General features: G+C 36.0%; 1 protein-coding gene across 4 annotated transcripts in view; it reads right to left on the bottom strand.

The window, feature by feature from the left end:
• Window positions 1–16,643, bottom strand: part of sema5a (sema domain, seven thrombospondin repeats (type 1 and type 1-like), transmembrane domain (TM) and short cytoplasmic domain, (semaphorin) 5A) — a 166,896-nt gene extending 150,253 nt beyond the window's left edge. The window contains exons 1-2 of one of the 4 annotated variants that reach the window (XM_052016669.1): window positions 16,494–16,622; window positions 6,110–6,201 (exon numbers count right to left, since the gene is read on the bottom strand). The gene's annotated coding sequence lies outside the window, so the exon portion shown is untranslated. Of the gene's footprint in view, window positions 1–6,109; window positions 6,202–16,493 lie in introns of those variants that run through there. The other 3 variants (XM_052016670.1, XM_052016671.1, XM_052016672.1) reach the window with 3 other exon arrangements.
• Window positions 16,644–16,946: the final 303 nt, after the last annotated feature.

Raw genomic sequence — 16,946 nt, 5'->3', positions numbered from 1 at the left:
TATTTTACATAAAGAAGCTGACTCACATTGTCTTTGTTAACAAGACTGGAGGATGAGGGAACATAGAGATGGAACTCCACTGTGATCAGGACTCATCAAGTCTTAAGTATCTCTGCAATGACTGATCAAGTTAAAACTAGGCAATATCAACAGGTTCATTTCATAAGCTACATCCATTAATGGCAGTCAAAACATAGAGGACACTAAGACCAATAGAAGTCATGTAATACTTTCAGTCAAACATGTGCCTTGGAAACCCAAGCTTTATAATCTTAAATTAAATTACAAAGGAATATCTTAAAACTTGAACTCATTCTCTCAGAAAGCAATTCTTCAGACAATAGAGAATGAAATGTTCCCTCCAAAAGTCTGTGGATGGTGAATTTATTGAAATATCAATGACTGACTAACAGCAAGAGATATGGAGCAAAATCAGGTAAATGGATTCATGCACAGATAAGCTACCATCTAACTCAATGGCAGAACAGGCTGGAGGGGCTTAATAACCAACTCCTATACCTATGTACTTGCCCACAAGCATTATATGGAAGGGAATCAATCTCAATGGATAAAGTCCTGTTGGCAATACAGAAACTATTTTTCCCTAGCAATCTTTATACAGGCTTGAGTCCCTTCATATCCTTTCTTCTGCCTTTAAAAGCGTTCTGCTAACTTCACCAACTTCCTGGGACCAATGCTGATTTTGAAAAGTAACTTTTGAAAGACTGACAAAGATTAAAGAAATGAGTCATAAGCAAAGTGCTACTTATATCCTCTGTGACAAAGACATTTAATGAATGCTCCACGGTCTGCTGCTTGAGAATTCTTTAAAAGATACAATCTCACATATAAAATGATTCCTGACTGCCACTGGCTTGACAGTGTAGCTTCAATCAGCCAACTGCTTTACATAAGCTTCGGCTAAAGACAATTTTTAATACAATTCAGGTCCAAAATGGAAGAGTTGTGAAAGGAAATGTGGAGGTCTTAGTGTGCAATTACCCCTGCCTACTTGATATAAAACAGAAGCACAGCACCTATGCACTACATTATCATGACTTCCTGCAGCCACTGATATCTGCAATCCTCAATGGTTGGCTGCATCAAGGGGTGGCCCAAAATTGTAAACTGCTCACACCACTTAAAGCTAGATCACACTGAACGATGAACTGTATATGGATCAGGAGCTGGGAACCCTTTGTGACCTGAGAAAGAAAGAACAGTTGAAAATGGCAAAAATCAGGCCTCCACATTTACTGCTGCTGTAACAGAAATCTTGTAGGGGTTGGTGGAAAGGAGAAGAGATGTCCTGTATCTACAGAGGGCCAGTAGGTCTTCCAGAGACATAATAATGTGGCAGTGGGAGCAGATCGTCATGGAGGACAATGCCATAATGTAGCTCAGATTTCCAAGCTAAAGTGCTGCAAGATTTAGTGATAATAATAATTGTAGTTGGAAATAGTGACTACATCTTCAAATATCACATTTTACCAAATGCACTGCTAGACTCAACACTTAAATTGTGTCACCACCCTTAAATCACCTCCCATCAACCTGTATCATTCAGGACCAATGCCGAATATTCACATGCTGTTATCAAGATGGCATTCAGCATGCTTCATATCACAAGTGGGAGACCTCGGAGGCCTCAGAAATGCAATTATGGATTCCTGACAGCAAGAAACACTCCCTACTGAAACCAATTCTTTATTTCTCATGTCTGAGTTCTATCTTTGAATGAGTTCCAACATTTACATAGCTCATGTCATTTCTTCCTCAAATCTTTTCTGTCACGGTTGTTGGTCAACTATTATCAGTTTAAATCACATGCCTCTATTTCAATTTGAAGGGCATATTCAATGATGCAATTACAGGCACTGGCCATTAGGAGTGAATTTCTGCATTCTTTTTACCAACCCTTATTTCATCTTTAGAACATAGAACACTACAGCACAGTACAGGCCCTTCGGCCCACAATGTTGTGCCGACATTTTATCCTGCTCTAAGATCTATCCAACCCTTCCCTCCCATTTCTCTATCATTCATGTGTCATTATTCTCTATCATTATTATTTACCTTCCACAAATTACTTTATCCAACACCTGCAAAACTTTTATTCATTTCTCTAGAAAGGCTAACAGATCATCTAATAGAGGCCTTTGAAACTACGTAGGGTCTCAGGTGGGATGTAGAGAGATAAATATCTGTTTGTGGAGAGTGAAAAATTATAGGCTTTAAATCTAACGTGATCACTAACAAATCCAGTGAGTCCAAGGGAAATTTCTTTACCCAGATACTGGTGAGGACATGAAACTCGCCAGCACAGAATGGATGAGATGAACACCATAGATACATAGCTGGATAAACAGAATAGAGAAAGGAATAGAAGGTTATGCCAGTAGCATTAGATAAATCAGAAAAAAGAGAAGTGGCTTGTGAAACATGAGTACTGGCATGGACCTGCTTTGGCAATACAAATTCTAGGTGAGTCAATGAGCCAAGGAAGAGAAGAAAATTAGAGGTGGAAAAGCTAAATGATGCAGCTCATGATGAGGTAACACAGAGTTAACAGCTGTAACTTTACTGATGTTCTGCATCCTAACACTGTCATTCTCAACAGATTATTCAACCCAATAGCCAAAACAGTACTCCTGTTGCAAAAAGAATTAAGATTAGATGTGAAGCCAATGGAATAAAAACTTGTTGATTAGAATATTTTTCAAATGGACGCTTACTGAGATGCTCAACTTTTAAAAGGGCAAAGCTGAACACGTGCAAAATTGCTAGCAGTCAAATATTCATTTATTAGAAACACTTCATTTAGATAACTGATTTAAACAAGCATCGATACAGATTTGTTTTGATATTGAGAAGATAGGAATAGTTATTAAATCATGCATTAAATTACAAATTGATGCTTATAAAGCTTAACAGATTTGTCTTGTATATAACAAAATGTTATTTATCAACTAAGAGAGTCACTGGCAATTTACAAATATACAATAAAATAGAACATGCAATTTTGGTAATGTCTTTCTGAATTCCTGATCAGGATGCATTAGTTTTGGAGCTGACTGGTGCTCTCTAGACTGTGTTCTAAAACTACTGTTAATGTTCACTGCAGTAGGAAGTCATGTAATCATTATGCATTGAGTTTCACATTGTCAAAACAAATATACATTGTTTATGTTGTATTATTACACTCCAGGGACTGAGCAAATCTACTGAGTTCAGTGGTTAGAACATATCATTACGTGCAGAATAAAAACAACCCGTTTGCTTCATACCCAACCTGGGAATATTTGATACTGATGCTGGGCGCAATATGTGAAATAGTGTTCCATTCCTCAGTGCTTAGGCGATTATTTTGATGATACAAAATTCAGCCTTTCCCATCTCCACACATCTCCCTATCACTTACCCCCAACCCCGCTCCCCACACTAAAATGGAAATACTTGAATATGTAGTGAAGTACATTACTTACTGCCTTCATTCACCTATTAACTAGATAACTTCAAAAGAATTATGTCACCTGGAGAAGCATTGTCTCCACCCTTTCACGGACATTCCCTCTGTTCTCTCCACCCCTCGCTCTCTCTGCAATTTAAAACACACTTGTTACCTCACCTCTCCAGTTCTGATGAAGAGTCATTGACCTAAAACATTAACTCTGCTTCCCTTTCAACAAATCCTGCCTGACCTGCTGCATGTTTCCAGCATTTTCTGAAAGTGGAAAGGTAATCACATCCCTTTGGGGAAAAAGTAAGAAAAGCAGTAGAGGAGGGAAATGTAGTAAACAGATGAAACACAAGGAGGTAGGACCTGCAAACCTCAGTAATAGAGCTGAGAACAGTTAGATGGTATAAATGTCAGCTAAATGAGGTAATGAAAATACTTAAGAATGTATATACTTCTAAGATGGTAAAAAAATGGAAATATTGAAATCACAATGCAAAATGATGAAAGAGATTTTTTAAGATGTACCAAAATAGAAATACAAAACTTTTGTATCAATGTTTGCCTTTAATTCAGAAGACTGTGAGATCAATACCTACTCCAGAAACTTGAGAAGAAGGTTTAGACTGAAATTAGCCTAATTTCATTTGAGGAAGTCCTTCAGAGGAGACATTAAACTACAACCCCATCTGGTCTCCCAAGTGGATGCAAAAATACAACATGGTACTGAAGAAAGGAAGGGATCAACCCTTCCTACATTTAGCCTTCAATCCATTTCAGTAAATAATTATCTACTACACGTATCACACTGTGATTGGGGAACTATTTTGCACAAACTGTCTGCCATGTTTTCTACAGGACTTCACTATCTTTGCTTCTATGTATAAGGTGTTTTGTATCAATTTGAAGTTGTGACCGATGCTATATAAGAGCAAATCTTTTTCTTTCCCCCTAGATTGTGACAAATTCAACTACAGTGCTCGAGCTCTTTGTCGAAAGAAAATGTTAATGTTGATTGTGTTAATGTTTGGACCTAATGTCTGCAAAAGCATCCAAGGGGAGATAATAGCAATATTTGCTTTGAAGTTGTCTGTAACACCCAAAGTAAAAATGAAGAACTGTTTAAGTCAATGGAGAGGAAAATTAAGACTAGAGATGTAACAAGAATCTAAATGTCCATTTTCTAACAGAGAGCAAGAGGGAGCATGCCTGGGAAAGGGTGGGATATTTCATACAATAAACTTTGTCACAGCAATAACTGAGCAAGAAGCTTGTATGATTAAAGCAATAAATAGTGTCCACGGAGAACAGGAGAAAGTGTGCTCCACATAAAGGCATTACTGGAATGCAGATTCCTAGAGTGGCAACTTCCCTAGGGAGAAACAAATAAAATTCAACTATATGGAGACAAAATTCAAGGACAGCTTGTTTGGAGTGACCAGAATTTCAGTCAGGCACAGGAGAATGGTGGTAAGTAAAGACTTTATTGGTTGCTTTTAAAGTATTCAACCCAGTGAGGGGTGGCGATATGGAGACATAATATATACACAGAGAAAAGGAGATAATTGGATTCTGAAAGTCCCAAATCTTCAAACTGCCAGAGTGCCCTTTGTCAGCAGGTTTGATAAAGATGTCAGGGTTAGACATAAAAGAATGAAAAGCTATAGGCGCAGGGAGGAATAGACTGAAGTCAGTAGAGGAGCAGTAAAAGTGATGCCAATTCTCAATGAAAAAAAAGCTGAAGCAAGAGACCCAATGCCACTAAAGCCTAAACCACTGCAGTCTAATTGAAATTTTTTCATAATATCTACTATTCCCTCCAACAATCAATATATTATTAAACTGAACACACACAAAGTATTACTTTCAACAGAAGTTACTGGCATGAAATGACCTTACAAGCTATTTTCTATGTGGCAGCTGTTCAGACAAAAGGCTATGCTTTATATCAGAAAACCTTTTGAAAATGACATTTAGATTAGTAACTGTTCTACAGTTAATAACAATTAATAACACATTTGCTTTACTGATTTGCCTACAACCCCACAAACGCCAGGGGTAATTTGTTAACAATTAGTGTAGTAGTGTTAGAGGCACCCTAATCCTCCTTGAAAGAGTGGTTTCTCAAAATGGTGGATGTCACTAGCAACAAAAGGTAAACAAATGCAATCATGTTGTTAGTTTGGATATATTGTTTTCATTGTGGCATGAAGGAAAGAACATAATGAATAGAATTACTGGCGATTGACTGGTGGATATGTAACTATTTAAAAGTTAACAATGATTAAAGTGAGGATATTTGGAGGTCGTGGGGGATGAGATTGACTGAGATTAGTACACACTGCAATTTGGTATTTTTTAAATTCTATTAACAAAAGTTCCACTTCAATCAATAACATTTCTGGCATTCAGAAACACTAAAAAATGATTTGAAATAATTCAGAACATTAAAAATGCGGTCCTAGCCTGCAATGACCACATCTCATGATAAAATGAATTATATATTAATCCTTTCTGAAAGTCTGTCCTTGTAGAATTGTGTGATCACCAGGATCAGCAACTATCCTAATTGCAGTGATATGATATTCAGTTAAGAAAAATCTAGTCCTCCATTTTACTATTGCATTAAATAAGTAAATATAACATACTTACCAGGTTTTTCAGTAAAGATCAGAATTTCACATTCCCACACTGGGCTCCATAAGAATTTCAACATCAGGGCTTGGATGTCTGCAATTTTGACTCTTAAGCAAGGAAATGTAGGCAATTACACACAGAACATCCACATTTCCTCATAATATCCAAACCAATAATGCTGGACTTATAGAGTACTATTTCAAAATTTGCCAATGACACAATACTTGGAAGCATAGTAAATAGTGAGGAGGATGCTCACAGATTTCACATGAATACGGCAGTGATAGTGCTATGGGTGGAGGATACTGTAGATTAATTTGAAATCAGAGATGTGTGAAGTGATACATTTTAATAGGAAGAATGAGGGAAAGCAATATAATACAAAGAATGCAGTTCTAAAGTGAGTACAAGAACAGAGGGATGAGGATGTACATGTGCATAAGGGTACACGATGAACAAAGAAAATGATTCAAAAGTTAGAGAATCCTGAACTTTAATGAAGACATAGAATATAAAAGCAAGGAGATTGTTGCATTTGTTTAACAAAGGCACTTTGCAGAAACTTAATCAGGCAAAAGCAACAATTCAAAGAAGGTTTCAGGAGGAATAAACAGATTCAGTCAAAGTGAAAAGTTTAATGGAGGCCCATAAGCTCGAGCAGAGGTTTCAGCAGCGAAAGTCAGAGCTTAAGGCCTTGCTGATCGAAAGTGGAACCTCAGTGGTAGGTAGGGTAAAGCAAGTGAAGAGTAAAAAGAGAGCAAAATTCTTGGAATATGGTAGGGGTGGAGAAGTTCATAGAAAAGGAAAGGACGAGCCTTGAAGGGAGTTGAACAATATGATGAAAACTTTATAGTTAAAGCAGTAGTAGAGCTTGTGTCGGTCAACAGAAGATGGTGCAAGACAGTGAATCTGTGAGGGGAACTTGGTCCGAATTTGAATTTGGTCTGCAGAGATTGGATAAATTTATGGAGAGCAATGAGGGGGCAAGAATCTTAACAAGGCTTTTGTCAGCAGGTTTAAACACGCAATGGGACAGCCACACAGTCTTTGTTGTGAAGAGTATATAGAGTTGGATTCAAAAATACACCAAGATTGTAAGCCACCATCTTCAAACTGAGGCAAAGGTGAGGAAGCAAATTGAATTGGTTGCAAGAGTAATGGAGTCTGTAACGAGCCTGAAGACAAATGTTTATCTCAAGATAAAGTGATTTCCTTTCAATTCACCAATATAAACTTTTCTGTAATTTCTAAAGAAAATTTTATTCATAAATCCTTTTTAAAAGTTAAAATAATCTTTTTTTAAATCAGTCTTTCTTGGAGATTTAATAAGCAACTTAAATATGATACAATGAAGCAGCCTGAAATTTGCAAACAGGCAGAAGAAAATTAATACATTGTTTCAATTTTATAATAAAAACTTTAAAAAAATAAGTTAAACTATAACACATCTCTGGGTCTGGGGCATAGTGAGATAGTTGATGCACTGGTTTTAAATTTCCAATATTCACCAGATTTGGGGTAGGTGCCACGAGCCCTGAAAGTAACAAATGTGACACCTTTATACAAAAAGGGAACAAAAAGCAGGAAACTACAGGCCAATTAGCTTAACAGCTGTCATAGGAAAAATGTTAGAAGCTATTATTAGAGACATTATAAGGTAATCAGGCAAAATCAACATGGTTTTGTGAAAAGGAAGTAATGTTTGACCAATTTGTTAGATTTCTTTGAAGAAAACACATGTATTGTAGGTAATGGGGAACTGGTGGATGCATAATACTTGGATTTCCTGGAGGCATTTAGTAAGATGCTGCATCAAAGGTTATTGTAGAGAGTAAATCTTCATGATGTAGAGATAACATAATGGAGTGGATAGAAAATTGGCTGGCTAACAAAAACAGAGAATAGGCATAAATGGTTCTTGTCTGCTTGGATATTTGTACCAAGTATTATGCAAGGGGTCAGTGGGGGTCGGGGGTGGGGGAGGAAGGAGTTTCAAGCTATTACAAATGATATAAATGACATAAATAAAGGCATTGAGGTACGATTGCTAAATTTGCTGAGAACATAAAGAGAGGTAGGAAAGCAAGTTGTGAAGGCAACATGAGGAAGCGTAAAAGGGATATAGATCTGGCAAATGAAGTAAAATGTGGGAAATTGTACATCTTGGCAAGGAAAATGGAACAGCTTATTATCTAAACAATGAGAGATTGAAGAGCCCTATGTAAAGGGAACTGAGCATTCTAGTACTTGCTTTACAAAAGACTAGGATGTAGGTCCAGCAAATAATTAGGAAAGGTAACAAAATATTATTGTTTCTTGCTAGGTAAAATAAATATAAAAGTTGTTTTGAATGGGGTTATGCTATGCAGAGTCATGGTTTTTATTTAAGGAAAGATGCTAATGCATCGGAAGCAATTCAGAAATAGAATATTAGACTAATACATGGAATGGGCAGATTTTCTCGTGAAGTAAGTTTGGACACAATAGGCTTTTCTGGCTGGGGTTTAGAAGTAAGACAAGTGTCTTAATTGAAACATACAAGATCCTGAGGGATCTTGACAGGGTGGATATGGAGAGCATGTTTCCCCTCACAGGAAAATCTAGAACTAGGGGTCGCTGTTTAAAAATAAGGGCCACCTATTTAAGACAGAGACGATGAGATTTTTTTTTCCTCCCGTAACCTTTGGAACTCTCTTCCTAAAAGGATGGTGGAAGCAGAGTCAATATTTTAAAGGTTGATACTTGATAAGCTTACTATGGATACTTAGGAATGCAGATTTAAGATTACAATCAGATCAGACATGGCTTTATTATATGGCAAAGCAAGCTTGAGAGCCAAGTAGTTCTGTAGGTTCTTAGCCCAATGGTTTTAAGAGAAAATGTGGTGCATCTTAACTGCCCTATGAAGCAGTTTAACAAGTCACTAAGCCATATCTTCACTCCAAAAACACCTATCACCAACTCATCAAAGCATCAATCTCAACAAATGCCAGCCTTGCCAATGGCATCCACATCCTGTATAATGGTATAATGATTAATGTGCCTCACACACAGGCTTTGCTAACAGAAAATATTTTCTACTTACTTATATAGTTTGAAATGATATTAATCAAATACAAAATAGCCTTCGGCTGCTCATTAAGAATATCAGCATGGCACAAAATAGTTAAAATTCTCACAAATATGAACTATAAAGATAAAATGTAATGTTAAACTTATACCCATTAAAAACTGTGAGCAATGCAATTAATTCATTTGCTTCCTTTTCCCTCCAACCGAGGTGAGCAGTAAGTTTATTACAAAGATTTGACATGCAAGTTTTTAGATTAATGTACAAAAGTGATGCTTTGAGCTTGTAAGCTTTATGAAACACCGGAAAAGGAATGATATGAAAGCAGATTTTTCACAGGCTCCTTCTTAATTAATGTCATGTGCCCCAAAACTTTACAAAGTTGTCTCAAGTTTAGTGTACTGAACTATTGTGCGCAGTTTACAACTTGATCTTACATGGTTATTTGTTTTTAAGTACTTCTCCTGCTATATAGCACTAAACTTGAGATGACTTTGTAAAGTTATATATAAAATATATCAGTGAATTAATATTACTGGTTGATTACTTAACAATTTCCTTACTACAATGAGGGTGTCTTTGACTTTCCAGCTCAGACTATATGAAAACAAGTAAGCATTGGAATATAATGCAAGGCCAATATTTTAAGCATTGGTGACACTGACCATTAGTTAGGTTTTGCACTTCCAGTTATGAGACAAGGATCATTCTAATTCATCTTCATTGCTAAATTTAGATAAGTCATATATTGTAAAAAATATTTATCACCAAGTAATAAATGAGATAAACCTGTCCAAAATTGCAATACTTTAAGAATATTAGAATATATACCCTGCAATATTTGTTCAACACAATAATACAGATAATTATTCGTGAGGCTGTACAATATAGATTGTTAGTGAATGAAGAAAAAAGGCTTTCTTCATTCAAGTAGATGGCATTTTAGAGACAAACAGAGGCCAAGACTAAGATACTGAAACTGTATGCAAATCCTGGTTGAGTTGTGTAAGTTGCACATTAAAGAACTTAAGAGGTATAATACCATGTCACTGAAAGCAAGAGTTGACTTCGTCTTCTTTAACACTGATGGCATTCAAGTTTTAAAAACTGAGTTTTGAGGCTATCTGAATTTTTTTAAATGCCTAAGACAATGATATCAATATATTGCAAGATAATTACTGTAAAATATTAAAAAAATAATTGGTCTTTACTAGACTCCTTGTTGTTCTGGAACCGACATGCTGAATGCATCAATATGCCCAAATGTATTCACATTTTACATGAAAAATAGCCTCTTAATAACAATACTGGTGCTTTATAGAACCTATAACGCCAAACAGAAATCATCGGTGTTACTGCCAATTTCCTGGGTCGTGTCACAATGCCTACTTTCTTGTAAATGCTCAGATAGAAATGAATGCCACATAGCAGAAATACTAAACCCTTGTTTAGAATATAGAACATAGAACAGTACAGCACAGGCACAAGCCATTAGGCCCACCACGTCTGCACCAAACATGATGCCAACCTGAACTAATCCTATCTGCCTGCACGTGATCCATATTCCCTTTTCACCAACTGTTCATTTGTCTGTCTAAATGCCTCTTATATGTTGCTATTTCTGGTTCTACCACCTCCCTTGGCAGCACATTCCAGGCATCTACCAATCTGTTTAAAAAGCCTTCCTCACAATTCTCCTTTAAACTTTCCCCCTCACCTTAAACATATGGCCTCCAGCATTTGACATTTCCACTCTAGGAAAAATACGCTGACCATCCACCCTATCTATGCCTTTCATAATTTTTATATGCTTCTATCAAGTTGCCCCTCAGCCCCCAACACTCCACCGAAAACAATCCAAGTTTGTTCAACCTCTCCTTATAGTTAATACTCTCTAATCCAGGCAACATCCTGGTGAACCTCTTCTGCACCCTGTCCAAAGCCTCCACATCCTTTCTACAGTGTGGTGACTAGAACTACATACAATACTCCAAAGTTGATCTAACTAAAGTTTTATAGAGCTGCTAGATATCTCTCTAAACTCATTCAGAAGATTGGTATAATGCTGCATATAAGATGCTGAATATAACATCTTGTTGAACTCTGTCAACAGCTCCACGTGCACCTGCAAGTTTCAGGACTCCCATACAAAATAAAAATGGGAAATCCCAAACTTACTGGCCAAGCTCTGTCAGTTATTTCCCAGCTCAATACTGTCACTAGGCTGTCCGTGGAGTCCAATGACAGATCAGGATTTTGAAATTCCCTAGCAAGATTGGATCCTACACCTGGCACATGATTGATAACCCATTCAGTGGAATGAAGAAATTAGGGTTGCAGAGAAGAAAGGGAAGAATAAGGCAAGTTCAATTTTCCCAGTTACTTATTTATGGTCTGGCATTCAATCACCTGAATCTCTTTCCATTTTCTTGTTATCAGCATGGACCTTTGAGTCCTCATGATCCATGCAATTTTTTCACACCTTCCTGGATGCTTTCCGTTTTCATTGCAGTCTCCTCAATGTCGTCTATAATTCTTGCTTTTCATTTATTTTTCATGCTTCTTTTGTAACATTTACAATGTAATTTATTCAAGTATCTATTACGTTATGTGCATTGGACAATATGATTTTTTTTTAATTATCTTTTTTTAAAAAAACATTATGATCATCAAAAATCTATCTCAATTTTTGTAAATACCCAAGACTGTGCATTTCTGGCACACAGCAATATCTAAAATGAAAGGAAAAGCAAAGACAATAATGATTTACATATATAGATTATATATAGATTGTTATACTAGATATGTAATTTACTGCTGAGGTAATTGAGACAAATGATTAGATTTTAAATACAATGAGTTATAACACTACAAAACCACCTGGATTTTGTCCAATTTCATCTGCTAGAACTTTCTACAAAGATGGATTCCTTGGAACATAAGAGTACACCACAATGGCTCAAGCAGTAGGAGCTTTAGCTTTCTGAATTGCAAAAGTCTGATCAAAAGTCTGAATCAGTGAATCCCTGGCAAATACCACTGACAATAGATCAAGTGCACAGTAGCATAATGGATAAGTATCCTGAGGTCTGTTTGATCAAGAAAAATGGATTCAAATCCTACCACGGGAGCTGGATTTATATTCAACTAATTAAATAAATATGGAGTAAAAATTATTTTCCATAATGTTACTAATGCTACTGATACTTCCAGCAGATTCTCATTAAAATCTTATGTGGTTTTACTAAGTTCCTGAAGGACAGTCTAGCCCATCAGTGTATTTCTCTCTTTACAGTCTCCTCAGTTCAGGTACAATTGGGAGTGGCAATAAGTTTCAACTTTACCAGCTACATGTACATCCCTTGAACAAATAAGACAAATTGTAATAGATGTACCAATTTGGCTTTTCTACCTAGCATTAACCTGCTCAAAAAATTTAAAGCTAGTATAAGGACTAAGGGTAAGATAAGCTCTTCTCTCTCTACAAAGAATGAAGAATTACTGAATGAGGTAGTATCATCACTGCATTGGCACATAATACATAGGCCACATAGTGCATGACAGGGAGTGAAGTCAGAACTGATTTGAAATTAAGGTGGTGTAACCTACGCCAAGGCAGTTATGTGCATCTTTTTGGCAATGCAGGGATCCCTTCAAAATGTTGCACCTTTCTGGTCTTCTCTTGCTCCAAAGATTACAAAACCGAATAATCACAGCAATTCAAATACGTGTTTCCTACAGAGATTGGCAGTTCCAATATGCTATACTTTGATATAATGGCTGTGGTAAAGTTTTGTTTCAGGTCACTAGAGTCTTATTTTCTTATGAGCTATTTCAAAATACAGATTTTGTAAAGCAACAGTTTAGTTACAATACAAAAAAAATTAACACAAATGTGACATAAATAAAGAAATATTGCTTAAATCATTTTTCTGTGCACATTGTTGTGCCTTGATCTTTGAAAATATCAACTGACTCATGCATGAATCATAAAGAAGAAAGATAGAGATGAATGGGTTGACTGGAATGACTCATGTCTTTAGAGAATTAGTTTACCTTTTCCATTTCCCCTTCATTTAAAGAGCACTGAAATCTTGGAGTATATTTTAAAAGGCAGCAGAGCTATCAGTCACCCACAACAAATTTTGAACCTAATGAAATCTGTATGCTACACATTATTTGGCATTTAAGCTGTAGCATTTTTACAGGTACAACCTCCTGATAGAATTTTGTGGTCGCACATAACTAATGCAAATTGACAAAGCCAGAAGTCAACAATTTGTATTATTTTTATGAAATATGTTATGGCAGATTACAGCAAATGTTATACTTAATGTGCAGGAAGGAGAAGGAGTCATGTTTCCATGAGTCTTGTTACATTTCATTTAGGAAATGTGCAACAAAATGAATAATACATTCTACATAATTCATGTTTCTCAAAATATCAATTGTTTGGCTCATGATCTGTAACATCACACATGAAAAGTTATTGTGAATGTATGTATCTTGAGACACATAATTTGTTAAAGATTTTATTCCTATCTTGTGGATGCAGATACAGCAATATTGTAACATTGCTCTTTTATTCAACAAACCATTAAATGTTCTTGACTCTGAATAAGTTTTGTTGTACTATTTGTTAAAATACATTAGTCAAGACCTTAGAATTAAAGACATTCAAAAAACATTAAAGGAAAGAATATTTTTTCTAATCAGTTCCAATTGCTTCTGATAAAATACTTTCATGGTTGTTAGAAAGATTGTTTGACTGGATTAATAGGATCATTATTTACTTATGGCAAATAAACTTTTTAGTACAATATATATCACTAGGTCATACAGTTTTATAAAATGCAAGAAATACAAGCATAAATGTCAATCTTATCACATTGTACTGATTATAAAGAAGATACACACATTAAGTTCTAAAATTTGAACAAATCTGTTTAAAAAAGGCTTAAAATTATGAATAATTCAATCAAGAAACTGGACTCCCTACTGACACCCATGTCCTTAAAAATAATTTGAAAATACACACCAAATAAGAAAGCAAAATCACTTACACTCGCTTTCAAGGTTATCAAATATATAGAAACATTAAAATGGATATCAGAAAAAATAATATCCATTTATCACAGAAAATCAAAGAGCTAAATCATTCTCAGAAGGTATTCAGTTAAGTCTCATCTTAATGAACAAGTCAATTGACTTCTTGATGAGGTTGTTACTTTAAGCGATGGATAATAGATATTTCAAAAGTGTAGCTGCGACATTCATTCTATTGTACTCGGACAGATGTACGAAAAAGATAAATAGGGATATCATGGCGTACAGACTGATCTGAACTGCAACCTGTTTCAGTACAAAATTGTATCTTAATGCTTCAGAGCATTCAGCCACACAGCAATGCTGCCAGAACGTTTTGAACAATTGGCTTCTCGCAATTCAAGGCCACTAAGCTGAATGCTTCTGATAAAGGAGCTTTGTTGAGGTGGACATATAGTAAACCACAGCAAACTGGAATGTTCCAAAGCGAAGTTGTTCAGAGTTGACTTAAAAAGATGCAAGACTGTTTATTGTAAGGTGTAACATATTATGCCAAGCTACATCAATTATGGTGTATGTCAAATATTCCTTAAGAATTCTACATACTTCATCAAACATTAGCTGTCACATGTTTAGAAAATACTCGTATTACCTACATATACATGCTGCAGTTCTACTAATTTCCAGAATATCTTCTGACCTACTTAAAATAACAAAATAAGAAATCATGATTGTACAAAACCGTTTTACATGACAAAACAAGAAATGTATTGGTGAAGATTAAAACCATGTCGCCCCTGTTTTTAGACGGAACGATCTGAGTTCTGAAAGAAATTACATGTTATTTCATTCCTTTGCGTAATAATCCTTCGTGTTTTTTTTTCTTTCAAGTACTAAGATGAAATTGAAATACTCTAATAGTGGATTGCATTCTAGGCTTAAAATTCAAACGAACGTATTCCAACACCCCACTCCATTAATATTAATAATTAATCACATACAGGCTACTAAATATACCATGCGTCGCTTTCATCTATTAAACCCAACACTTGAATCTCATTAAACACAAACAAAACTTGCTTTAAAGCAATTTAAATTACTGATCAATATAAATTAATGATGTTGCGGTGACAGTCTCGACGTTGCTGTGTCAGTGTCTTACAAATCGGATAGGTTTTGGTTTTCAATGTTTTTGCTTTTTGTTGGAGCGAGTCCGAATGTTATCTGATCCTTTCTCGTTACATTCGACAGCGCCCCCACGCTGTGAAAATGGCAGATTTCAGTTGTATTCGCGAAAACTGTCGTTTACTCTATTCTCAGCGCTACCAAAATCCGAATACTGTAGAGCATTGTTACTCCATAAGCGTAGTTAATCATTTGGTAAGAAAAAATGCATTTTGCTTTAAATTGTACTATTCTGTATCAGGATATTACAGAATGTATGCACGTTAATAATCAAATCGGAAAAAGTAATCTCGCGTAAATGCATTTAATATTGCTACTTTTAATGACATTGATAATTGAGTTCGCCATGGAGCTCACAAATTGGACTAAATCACACGTGCAAGAACAACAGATTGATATGATAAAGCAATAGCACCGGAGCGGTTCTTTCGCTGATTTCACGCAAGAGTGATTCCGTATTTAAATATTCAGCGCAGAAAAGTATAAGAGGGTTAAAGTACACCCCCCCCCCCCCATCAGTTATGGAAGAATATTAACGTTCCAGACTTAAAAATGCATCTTCTTTGGAAATATGGATTATTATAAAATATTTCAGTTATTTCAAATTACTTTTAAACTACTCTATGAATACTCCGCAAGAATTTTAATTCTACAAACTAGTGATATGCTCAATAAATCCACAGTTTGCAGTGAACAGTAGCTTCCACTGGCACTCTCAAGCAATTCATTAAAATATCTATTTCAACATTAAAATGACGAGTCTAAGGCGAATCGAGTGAAATAAACGATACCTAAATGAGTATTACTTATCTAAGTGTGGCATTGATAGGATTAAAACAGTTCACAATATATGGACGTTGTGTTATAGTCTCCAATACAACATCAGTTCTATTTTAGTGTGCATTTCTCTATAAATAACAAACCTATCAGACACCGAACGCAGTTAATTCAGAACCGTGAACAGATTCCGCACGTTCACGCGGAGACTTTACGTGTATTATTGTTGTAAAACTTCCCGCACTATACAGGCAGTTCAAAACCCTTATTTACAAAATAATGTATATAAAGTAGCATTAAATATGCACGTCCTCGACTCACCGAGTAAATACTCCAGCTTCCCAAACGCATCTAGTTATTGGAATGCAATACAAGCAAAATCCGGAGTTAAAACTTGCTGAGGAGTTTTGGGTTGTTGAAGTGGCTCCGTGCACTGTTCCTGCCTCTCTGAACCTCACTGCTTCACTCCCCTCTCTCCTGCCAGTCCTGTTGCAAGAAGGACGCTATTAAATGGTGCCGTCTCAAAAAGGGGAGTGTTTCACAACATACATCAAAGTCACTGTATTTACAGCGCCAGCGCCGCTTATAACAAGAAAACGATCTGAAACTTCCCTTTGTTAAATATAATACATGCCGCGAAATTCATATGGTTGCCTCGTTACTAACCCCTCTTCCCGGAGAGAGTCGAATGGGACCCCTGCAGCTTGGGTTAGCACATTCCAGCAGTTTGCAGCTTCTGAGACGTGGCATTGCTCGGTCCCAGCCTAACTCAGC

Source organism: Pristis pectinata, chromosome 5, assembly GCF_009764475.1.
Source record: "Pristis pectinata isolate sPriPec2 chromosome 5, sPriPec2.1.pri, whole genome shotgun sequence".
Lineage (NCBI taxonomy): Eukaryota > Metazoa > Chordata > Chondrichthyes > Rhinopristiformes > Pristidae > Pristis > Pristis pectinata.
Note: the sequence above shows the minus strand (reverse complement) of the source record. Positions and strands in the feature narration are given on the sequence as shown.